Source organism: Mus caroli, unplaced genomic scaffold, assembly GCF_978045245.1.
Source record: "Mus caroli unplaced genomic scaffold, Mus_caroli_1 scaffold_10, whole genome shotgun sequence".
Lineage (NCBI taxonomy): Eukaryota > Metazoa > Chordata > Mammalia > Rodentia > Muridae > Mus > Mus caroli.
Genome location: NW_028227265.1, coordinates 119,494,367 through 119,506,973, shown reverse-complemented (window position 1 = coordinate 119,506,973; position 12,607 = coordinate 119,494,367).

Sequence of the window (12,607 nt, the reverse complement as noted above, 5' to 3'; positions counted from 1 at the left end):
CTGCTTCTTCATAACTGTCCTTGTAAGTCATTGTTGTTGTGTTTTTTTTACATGGCCAATTATATTTGAGATAGCTGCCTATAAATAAAACAACTTAATCAGAAAAAGCATATTTAAATATAACATTGGCTGCAATTGGGCATGCATATAGGAATCATATATATATATATATATATATATATATATATATATATATATATATACATATATATGTTTGTGTGTGTGTGAATGTATGTATGTATGTATGAATGAATGATATCAATGGGAGTGCTGCTGTCACAAACCCAGAAGGTGATTTTCTGTAGTTTTTTTTTTTGTTTGTTTGTTTTTTGCTCTGGATGCAGTTGTTACCTTTTAATTTCTCCTTTGTCTGCCTCCCATAGACTTTTCTTTCCTTTGAAAAAAAAATATATATAGTAAATGGCCTTGTTGGTTACAGCTGTTATCCATTTAACAACGAAAAAAGGGTCACTTCAGATATCTTATTGTAAGCATTTTTTCCTTATTGTCAATTTTGTACAATAAATGCAGCAATCCTTTCTCCTCCATTCTGGTTTGATTTGATTACAGCATGAAAGTCCTTGAATGGCTTTGGGCACTTTTCTAGCTCTTAAATATACTAGGACATATATTTGGCTTTGTGTTACAAAAAAGTTTCAAAATCACTATTTTCTGGATAATGGTGTCTTTGTCCCAAACTCCTGCAGTGGGAGACAAAGCCTATCCTACATGCTGGAGTGGGTGTATCCTGGGTCCTCCCAGCCTGTGGAGGACCTTGGCTTCTCCATCTGGTTGTATGAGACTACACTGCTTTGGTGACTAAGCTACTTTACACTATGCTACAATGTTTCCACAGCTGATATGCAGTTTTTATAATCTGCATATAGTTGTCTCCCTCATTCCTCTTTCTTCTATAGCATATATTTAATCCCTTTCATACAATTTACCAAGAAATGTTTTGATTCCTATCTCCTGTATCTTTTTTAAATATTTATTTATTTATTATATATAAATACACTGTAGCTGTCTTCAGACACTCCAGAAGAGGGCATCAGATCTCATTACAGATGGTTGTGAGCCACCCTGTGGTTGCTGGAATTTGAACTCAGGACCTCTGGAGGAGCAGTCAGTGCTATTAACCGCTGAGCCGTCTCTCCAGCCCATATATAGAGATGGCAAGTGTTTTTAGGTTTTGCAGTCTTGTCTGGTGTCACGCTGCTTACTGTGGTCAGAGAGATATAAAGATCTATCTGTCAGTAACTCAACCTAGTGTAATAATCACAGATCAGTTGATTCTGTGGGCTGTGTTCTTGAGGGTCCCTGCCCCCTCTGGTTTCTGTGATTCTTCCTCCCCATCCTTGACAGGTCTCTCTGAGCTCTGCCTAATGTCTGGCTACCGGATTCTGTATCTGCTCACAGCAGTGGCCATATGGACTCTCTGTGGTCTGTCTGATAATGATTATGCTGTGCTCCTGTCCCAGAGAACTCTGCAGGCAGGACCAACTGTAGGCTGAAGGGTTTTGTGAATGGGTTGGTGTTCCAATCCCTCCACTTGAGGCCTTGCCTGGTTACAGAAAATGGACTCACAGATATCAGGGAGCCTGCAAGGGTCCGACCTAGGTCCTCTGCATGTATGTTATGCCTGAGTGGCATGGTGTTCCTGTGGGAATCCTAACAGTGAAAGCAGGGGCTGTCTCTGAGTCGTTTGGCTTCTTGTGGAACCCAGTTCCTCCTGCTGAGCGCCTCAACCAGCCTTGGTGTGATGGTATGTGCCTGGTGTTACTGTAGCCTGTTAGGCTGAGTTTGGTTGATGTCTCTGGGAGGTCTGATCTTTTCTGAGGGGAGGCAGAGGTGGGTGGGAGTGGATCTGGGGGATAGGAGAGGGGAAAGGGGAAAGACTGGAGGGGAGTAGAGAAGGGAAACTGTAGTCAGAAAGTAATATAAAATAGGATAAAAATAAAAACTAATCAGGTCAACTTAAAACATGTTCAGGAGACTCAATAATAATTTCATAATCAATATATGGCATATACTAAACATACATCAACTAGTCTATTTAGGAGATTCAATAATATTTTATAATCAATGTGCTGCATTTTTAACAAGACCTTGGCCAAGCGGTACACACCTCTCCATTGTTTCATCCCTGAGCAGTTGGACTTGTGTCAGATCCTTGCTACTGCTTCCCATACACCCAGGACGGCATCTCTGCATGGTTGGAAGAAACTCGCTCTAGTGCACAGGCACCAGAAGCAAACCCATGGTTTTCCTGACCTGAACGAGTCAAATCACATGCATTCCTACCATAGGGCCTAACATTATTTCAGACCCTAAAGTTTGCCTCCCTCGATATAAATATCCCAGCTAGCAAGAAGTAACTCAGCCTGGCCCAGATCTGTACAGCTTCACTAGAGAGAGCACTGGGAGCCTAGCACTGGGACACAGCTGAGTTTTTCAAAATGTTGATTAATAGTAAGTGGTATGTGTGGATAATACCTTAGAAGGCCAGAGAACCCTGCACATGGCAATTAACACGTAGACTAAGACTTGTAGGTGGAGTAAGCAGGTATTAGCATTTGTTTTATGAACGGCAATTGGACTCAAAATACCACTGAAATTATTATGTATGGTCAAGGATTAGGCCCTGTAGTGAGAGGCCGCTTCTGGATGTGTTCTCCTGACCAATGGGCCACTATCCTCTGAGTTTGGATCCCTACTCTTTGTACTTGACTGCTCTGTTCTTCATGAGATACTTAGCCTAACTCTTTTTTTTTTTAATCTTATTTATTTACATTCCAATCGCTGTCCCTCTTCCAGTCCCCCTTCCATAGTTTCTCATCCTATTTGTCCTCTCCCTTGCCTCTGAGTAAGTGCTCCCCACCCCTAGACCTCCCTCTTCCCTGGGACCTCAAGTCTCTCCAGGATTAAGAGCATCTTCTCCCACTGAGGCCAGACCTTGTAGTCCTCTGCTATATATATGCGGGGGGGGGGGGGGCGTGGAGGGGGTCGGCTCAGCCTGTGTATGCTCCTGGTTGATGGCTTAGTCTCTGGGAGCTCTCTGGAGTCAGCTTACTTGAGACTGCTGGTCTTCCTATGGGGTCTCTCTCCCCTTCAGGATCTTCAATCCTTCCCCTAATTCAACCATAGGGGTCCCCAACTTCAGTCCAATGGTTGTAAGTATTTGCTTCTGTCTCAGAAAGATGGTGGTAGGGCCTCTCACATCATAGCATCCATAATAGTGTCAGGCTTTGGCATCCTCCCCCCATGAGAAGAATCTCAAGTTGAACCAGTTATTAGATCTTAGCAGAACTTTTAACTCTGCTCACCTGATACTATCAGTGTGAGGGGTCAGGCAGTATGAAGGGGGCAGCCAGAATCTTCAACCACTTAAAGAAGGATGAAAGGGGCACCATGGAAGGCACTCTATGCTCCTGCTCGCCCTTCCTAGCTGTCACAGTAGCCTGCACTCATCATGTGTGGAACTGAGTGGTACAGTACAGCATTCGAAGCATCAGTCTCATGTGTGCATTCCTTCCTAAAACAATTTAATAAACTGAACATTATACTTATATTTTTTTATAGAAGACAGCACTGAGGAGTGGAGGAGATATGCAACCAGCCTACACAGAGACACCAGGTTTTAGAGCTGGACTTGCCCCTTTTAAAGTCCATGCTCTTAAACACTGGGCAGCAATACATTCTTTTACCAAAAGAAAATTGCTTTTTTTTCTCTTGACAGAAAAATTTTTATCAATTGGTATGATTAAAATTTTACAAGTGTAAATAAAAAGGCTTTAAAGCAATACACTGTAATAGTAATCTAAAGATATTTATGAAAGTTGAATAAACACAAGACACAGTAAGCTGCAAAAGATTCATATGGGCTATCCATATACTCAAATGGCTAAGGAAAAAGGTAATGTTTGCCAAATAGATTAGGAGGCAGAAAATCACAAGGAATGCACAGTCTAACCACAGAGAGAAATGATGGGGTCATCCCACAAAAACAAACAAACAGCCCAGCCATACATTCTTCAGCTTTAGAGATAAGATTTGGAGTGTTGAGGGAATACATTACACATACTGAAAGAGTGGATGTTTCAGGAAAGAGTGCACAAGGAACTAGAACAGGTGAGGTGTAAGCAGAAAGCCCAACTGGAGTTGCTCAAGCAAGAGACTAGAAGGAAGTGTAGTATTAACAGCTTTGGGGGTTGCTCCAGTGGGGCTCAGCAAGCAACTGGACAAATTAAGACCATGCAAGGAGGAGGCAATTCCTCAGTGCTTCTATGAACCGCAGATGGCCAAGTTCTCCAACAAAAGGAGTCATTGAAAGGTTTCAGAGACTGAGAGCATTTGTTAGCATTTGCTGCTTCCTCACGAGGAACTGAGTTAGGTGAGAAGTTGCTTCCCTGATGTCATGGTTGTTGGTGACTTTGTTTCCCTGAAACGATGTGGTCTACAGGAGTTCTGTAAAAGTCAGTGTGATTGATAGCTTTACATAGCTGCATCAAATACCCGAGGTGTTTACATTACAGAATGGAAAGACCTATCTGGTTTGTGCTTGGGAGATTGTAGTCCATGACAGGTTAGCTCCATAGCTTTCCGTGTCCACAAGGTCAGCAAATCATGGCAGTCTTGCATGGTAAAGCAAACCTACTCATACCATGAGCCAAGGAGCAAGAAAAGAAATGGGGGTTGGGGTGGGGAGGGGCTTGGGCATTATAATTCACTTCAATAGTATGCACCAATGACCTCAAAATCTCCTGGTAGGCCCTATTTCTTGAAGGTTCTACCATCTACCATATTGTCAACTCTAGAGATAAGGCCTTTGAAAGATAATCAATATCCAAACTATGGCAGCCAGCAAAGTGAGAGAGAAATAGGAAGAGACTTGCTATTAGTTAAATAGGAATTAGCTTGCTAGTAAGAAGGAGGCATAGAATGTAAAAGTAGGGGTAACATGATATCTCCATCATATTCTACTAATTAGAAGAAAAACCCACTCTGTCCCAAATGGAGGGAGCACAAAATAGGGTACAATCGAGTGAAAACAGAAGGGTCATGAGTTCAAGACCAGCCTATGCTACACAGTAAGACCCTTTCTTCAGTGTGTATGAGTTCAAGACCAGCTGATGTTATACAGTAAGACCCTTTCTCCAGTGTCTGTGAGTTCAAGATCAGCCTATGCTACACAGTAATATCCTTTCTCCAGTGTATGTGAGTTCAAGACCAGCCTATGCTACATAGTAAGACCCTCTTTCCAGTGTGTGTGTGTGTGTGTGTGTGTGTGTGTGTGTGTGTGTGTGTGTGAGAGGGGGTGGTGTCTGACCATGACAATCTGTCCTGTAATGTGTTATGTACTGTCTCTTCAGTAATTTTTCATAAAGTGGTCACTCCTTTCCAAGATTATCAAATCTCACCTACTTACTGTGTCTAAAAATTGTGAGAGTCACTACCAAAGGCAGGTTCAACTGCAGATGAGGTTCTAACATAATATGTTAAGCAAAGCTCTCTATCATAGGTCTGTGAAGATGAAGAAACTGTCTTGCTCTCTAAACAGTCAACATGCAATGGTGGCAGCACAAATAAAAGACTTTCTGCTTCAAAGAGATAAGGAACAGGAGACGAACTAAGACTTTTCTCTGTAGCAGTCCTGTCATCCAACCCAAAAATAAACCCACTGGGTCACCAAGTTGGACTTCGTGGCATCCTTATTTTGGTCTGCTGTTGGTTCCCAATCTGGGATGAGTAGAGGACACTTCATATCTTCCCAAGAATGGCGTCCCATGGCAGGTAGTTAGTGTGGCTTTTCTTTTGTCCAACATTGCTCTGGGAACAGCAGAAGCAGATTCACATGCAACTTTGGAAACTGATGGGCTCACACATCAATCTCAAGACATGGCCCTAACGTGAATTAGTAATCTGATGTGTGCGTGCTCTATATCATAGATAATTATAACTTATTTTTCATTAAAATATATTGAGAGAAATTAATTTCTCTCACACAGGAACCAGTAGCTTCGTAGTTGAGTAACGAGACTGACCCTGACATCAACAAAGGCTATTCAGCTGATTGAGCCCATGATTCAGAAGCTGAGCCATGAGACCACTTGTCAGACCTGACATTTGCAAGTCCCTGCTCAGTTCAACCTAGAGGTTCTCACACTGCTCCACTTTAAAGGAGCATTAATTATCTGATTCATGATTGATATTAAAATCCAAAGACGTTAAGACAAATACTAACTTTAGATGGAAACATCTTTGTAAATCCTCAAGGATTTACCTCAAGGTCCCCAAACTATCAGCTGGAAGAGACATGATGCTCTTCTACAAAACCACTCAACCAATTGTCTATTTTCACTTAAAACTCAATTATGTGACTCAATATATCCTCTACAGCTACTAGCAACAGCAACTTTCCAGCAGAAAGGACATGGATGATTGAAGCAAACACAGACAGCATTAGCAAAATGACCCTGTTTTCTTCTAAGACTCTGATTTCAGAATCACTAAGTATTGAACAAATATAAAAACGATAGTTACAGTCATCGTGGGGAAAGTGTACTTTTCTGATTACACCAACTACATATTTAGGTATTGCATGATGCTATATATTTTAGCCCTTGAATAGTATGACACAGTTTGTAAAAAGCTTTTTTGAAAGGCACACCCTGTATTCAGGGTTGCTCTTAGGTATCTTTTCCTTCACCAGCAAGTAGAACCATCAAAGAAAGGCCACCCACTAAGACTACCAAGATCTGTGGTAGTTCATGTGGTTGACTGTCAATTGGCAGGATCTAGAAACATCTGGACTACACACCGCTGGGTGGGCCTGTGAGAGGTTAGTGCCTGGAGAGAGAAGCTCTTCATTTCCTCAGAGCAAGAAGAACCACCCAAACATAAAGCTAGCCGCCTTAGCATGCTCACTTCTTGTCACCAGACTGAGTCCGTTTCCTGAAGTTTCTGTTGATGTCAGACTTCAGCTTCTTCAGCTTCCCAACATAGACAGAAGCCTAGCAACTCTCCAGGAACCCCATGTCTTCAGCATCAGATGGGGTCTGCTGAGGCATCAGCTTTGTGATGTGTGCAGATGGACATACAGGACTTCCCAGCCTCTATACTGTAAGCAGATCTAATACACTCCCCTTTATAATATAGATTCAACCTACAGATTTGTTCCTCTAGAGAACTATGTTTAACATAGAAGCTTTGGCTTTTATGCCACAATTAATTGAATTTTAAGTATTTGTTGATTAGGGCTTGTTTCTCTTGTCCCCCCAACCACAAAGAACTATCACAGCTGTATGACTGGGAGTTGCCAGATGGAATGTAGTGCACACACTATCGCCCCAGCACGTAGCACGCAGGATGTAGAGACGGCAGATCTCTAGGACTTTGAAGCTGCCCTAGTCTATATAGAGTTCTTGGTCAGTTCGTGCTACATAATGAGAGCCTACGTATAAAACAAACATTGAGGCCAGTAGTGATGGCATATGCCTGTAACACCAGCACTTGGGAACTACAAACAGAAGAACCAAAATTTAAAGTCATCTACTGATTAGTAGTGTGTTTGAGGCTGTATGAGACCTGTTTCCAAAAATAGTCACAAAACCAACAACCACTTGTGTTATTGTAATATAAGTAGAGTAGTAGATGGCTGATATAAAACGACCTTACATTTTTGAAGGTTCTTTGTCTCCTAATGCTTTACCAGGGGCTTCTCCCTCCCATACTTCCAGGTCCTTTGTATATATATATATATATATATGCTGTGGGCAATATTAAAACAAACTCCAAGTTCCTGCCCTACACCCAGCTACTCTCAACCCCAGCAGTCTCTCTGGCCAGTTCTTAACTAGTGGAGACTCTGACTCAGAGCTCAAAAATCTCTTCACCCAGCTCACTAAGTTCCCACTGGCAGGTAGCTACCAAGCTAGCACCATGCTTCAAATCCCGCATGGCCTTTGTGGTGCACATCTGGCAAACTCACGCTTTGCCACCGTACCTTTCTCTTTTGAACCCAGTCAAACCACCGCATGAAGACTTAGTTCAAAAACAGTGATAACTCAATTGCTAGGCACAACAACTAAAATCCTAGTCTTGTAATCCTTATTAAATCTAGATCCTCCAGTGGCAAATCCTAAGGGATCCGCCATTGAAACTGGGAAACACTAGTAATTACATCTTGTCTTCATGCTATCCCTGTCCAAAAGGACTCTCTTGCCTCCTCCTCACTTCCCCTCTCCAACCTGGAAGTCCCTCTTACTCACCCAGTGATTGACTCCTTTATTCATTAAGGGATTGGTTCACAAGAAGTCACTTGAGTACATGAAACACTCCTCATCCACAATGCTTCCCAGGAGAGCAGAATTACCATCAAAATACAAATAGCACCAGAAAATAGCACCAGGTCCATTCAGTATGTGTATGTATATATATACATATACTGAATATATATGTATATACTGAATATATATGTATATACTGAATATATATATATATATTTGTGTGTGTGTGTGCGTGTGTGTAATTATGTTATCCTGTTTCGGTATCTATGGCATTTCTGTATGAGAAAATGTGTGTCTCTATGACTATGTTTCTTAATTTATTTCTTTGACTTTTTTCTTCTGTTTGTTTACCTTATTTTATTCTTATTGTCATCATTGCTGTTTAGATTCACTTTGTATCATAAAGAGAGAGAAAGAAAAGATATGGATTTGGGTGGGTGGGGAAGTGGGGAGGATCAGTGAGGGGGCTTTAGGAAGGGAAACCACAATCCAAATATATTAAATATTTTCAATTAAAAGAAGAAAAATGTCATGTTCAGGTTTATCTTTAAATCATCGTAGCATGCTAATTTTGAAGAGAGTTTGCAGGATTACAATGGCTATTCTTGAATTTTAATACAAAATTCATTTAGTAGTTCTGGGATTCTGCCTAGACTAGTCTGCACAGGGGAGAGTGTGGACTGCAGAGGCTAACAGCTTCTGGGACAGGCAGAAGCCACAGAGCTTCTGGGGCAGACCATGTTTCGGGCTCCAGACACTTGGGCACCTTCCCTGCCAGAGGAGAGGTGTCCATCCCCGCCCAGGACGGCTTTGTCACAGCATCTAGGAGAGCCATCTTGGTTCTGGGATTCTGTCTAGACTAGTCTGTGCAGGTGAGAGTGTGGACTGCAGAAGCTAACAGCTTCTGGGTCAGGTGGAAGCCACAGAGCTTCTGGGGAAGAATGCATTTCAGGCTCCAGACATCCGGGCACCTTCCCTGGCAGAGGAGAGGTGTCTGCCCTGCCCGGGAGGACTTCACCACAGCATCTGGGGGAGCCATCTTGGGTTCCTGGATTCCGCCAAGACTGGTCTGTGCAGGTGAGAGTGTGGGCTGCAGAGGCTAACAGCTTCTGAGACAGGCAGAACCCACAGAGCTTCTGGGGCAGACCCCATTTCAAGCTCCAGACATCCGGGCACCTTCCCTGCCAGAGGAGAGGTGTCCGGCCCCACCCGGGAAGGCTTAACCATAGCATCTGGGGGAGACATCTTGGTTCCTGGATCCCACTGAGACTACTCTATGCAGGTGAGAGTGTGGACTACAGAAGCTACACAGATTCTGGGACAAGCCCTGTTTCCGGCCTTCATCTTCTGCCAGGAGGCAGGTCCAAACGCCAGATATTTGTCCACCTTCCCTGCAAGAGGAGAGCTTGCCTGCAGAGAGTGCTCTAACCATTGAAACTCAGGAGGGAGCTAGTCTTCCAGGTCTGCTGATAGAGGCTAACAGAATCATGGGAGGAACAAGCTCTAACCAGAGACAACTATAACAACTAACTCCAGAGATTACCAGATGGCAAAAGGCAAACGTAAAAATCTTACTAACAGAAACCAAGACCACTTACCATCATCAGAACCCAGCACTCCCACCTCAGCCAGACCTGGATACCCCAACACACCCGAAAACCTAGACCCAGATTTAAAACCATATCTCATGATGATGGTAGAGGACATAAAGAAGTACTTTAATAACTCACTTAAAGAAATACAGGAGAACACTGCTAAAGAGTTACAAGTCCTTAAAGAAAAACAGGAAAACACATCCAAACAGGTGATGGAAATGAACAAAACCATACTAGACCTAAAAAGGGAAATAGACACAATAAAGAAAGCCCAAAGTGAGGCAACGCTGGAGACAGAAACCCTAGGAAAGAAAACTGGAACCATAGATGCGAGCATCAGCAACAAAATACAAGAGATGGAAGAGAGAATCTCAGGTGCAGAAGATTCCATAGAGAACATCGGCACAACAATCAAAGAAAATACAAAACACAAAAAGATCCTAACTCGAAACATCCAGGAAATCCAGGACACAACGAGAAGACCAAACCTACGGATAATAGCAGTAGATGAGAATAAAGATTTTCAACTTAAAGGGCCAGCAAATATCTTCAACAAAATTATAGAAGAAAACTTACCAAACCTAAAGAAAGAGATGGCCATGAACATGCAAGAAGCCTACAGAACTCCAAATAAACTGGACCAGAAAAGAAATTCCTCCCAACACATAATAATCAGAACAACAAATGCACTAAATAAAGAGAGAATATTAAAAGCAGTAAGGGAAAAGGTCAAGTAACATATAAAGGCAGGCCTATCAGAATTACAGCAGACTTTTCACCAGAGACTATGAAAGCCAGAAGATCCAGGACAGATGTTATACAGACATTAAGAGAAAATAAATGCCAGCCCAGGCTACTATACCCAGCCAAACTTTCAATTACCATAGATGGAGAAACCAAAGTATTCCACAATGAAACCACACTCACACATTATCTTTCCATGAATCCAGCCCTTCAAAGGATAATAACAGAAAAAAACCAATACAAGGATGGAAACACGGCCTAGAAAAAGCAAGAAGTAATCTTTCAACAAACCTAAAAGAAGACAGCCACAAGAACAGAATGCCAACTCTATCAACAAAAATAATAGGAAGCAACAATTACTTTTCCTTAATATCTCTTAATATCAATGGACTCAATTCCCCAATAAAAAGACATAGACTGGCTACACAAACAGGACCCAACATTTTGCTGCTTACAGGAAACCCATCTCAGGGAAAAAGACAGACACTATCTCAGAGTGAAAGGCTGGAAAACAATTTTCCAAGCAAATGATCTGAAGAAACAAGCTGGAGTAGCCATTCTAATATCAAATAAAAATCAACTTCCAACCCAAAGTTATCAAAAAAGACAAGGAGGGGCACTTCATACTCATCAAAGGTAAAATCTTCCAAGAGGAACTCTCAATTCGAAATATCTATGCTCCAAATGCAAGGACAGCCACATTCATTAAAGAGACTTTAGTAAAACTCAAACCACACATTATACCTCACACATAATAGTGGGAGACTTCAACACACCACTCTCATCAATGGACAGATTGTGGAAACAGAAACTAAAGAGGGACACAGTGAAACTAACAGAAGTTATCAAACAAATGGATTTATCAGATATCTACAGAACATTTTATCCTAAAACAAAAGGAAATACCTTCTTCTCAGGACCTCATGGTACCTTCTCCAAAATTGACCATATAATTGGTCACAAAACAGGCCTCAAAAGATACAAAAATATTGAAATTGTCCCATGCATCCTATCAGACCACCATGGACTACGGCTGATATTCAATAACAACATAAATAATAGAAAGCCAACATTCACGTGGAAACGGAACAACACTCTTCTCAATGATAACTTGGTCAAGGAAGGAATAAAGAAAGAAATTAAGGACTTTTTGGAGTTTAATGAAAATGAAGCCACAACATACCCAAACTTATGGGACACGATGAAAGCATTTCTAAGATGAAAATTCATAGCTCTGAATGCCTCTAAAAAGAAACTAGAGAGAGCACACACTAGCAGCTTGACAACACACCTAAAAGCTCTAGAACAAAAGGAAGCAAATTCACCCAAGAGGAGTAGATGGCAGGAAATAATCAAACTCAGGGGCGAAATCAACCAAGTGGAAACAAGAAGAACTATTCAAAGAATCAACCAAACGAGGAGCTGGTTTTTTGAGAAAATCAACAAGATAGATAAACCCTTAGCCAGACTCACTAGAGGGCACAGGGACAGCATCCTCATTAACAAAATCAGGAATGAAAAGGGAGACATAACAACAGATCCTGGAGAAATTCAAAACACCATCAGATCCTTCTACAAAAGGCTATACTGGAAAACCTGTATGAAATGGACAAATTTCTAGACAGATACCAGGTACCAAAGTTAAATCAGGATCAGGTTAATGATCTCCACAGTCCTATATCCCCTTATGAAATACAAGCAGTCATTAATAGTCTCCCAGCCAAAAAAAGCCCAGGACCAGATGGGTTAAGTGCAGAGTTCTATCAGACCTTCAAAGAAGATCTCATTCCAGTTCTCACAAACTATTCCACAAAATAGAAGCAGAAGGTACCCCACCCAATTCATTCTATGAAGCCACAATTACTCTGATACCTAAAACACAGAAAGACCCAACGAAGATAGAGAACTTCAGACCAATTTCCCTTATGAATATCGATGCAAAAATGCTCAATAAAATTCTCGCTAACCGAATCCAAGAAC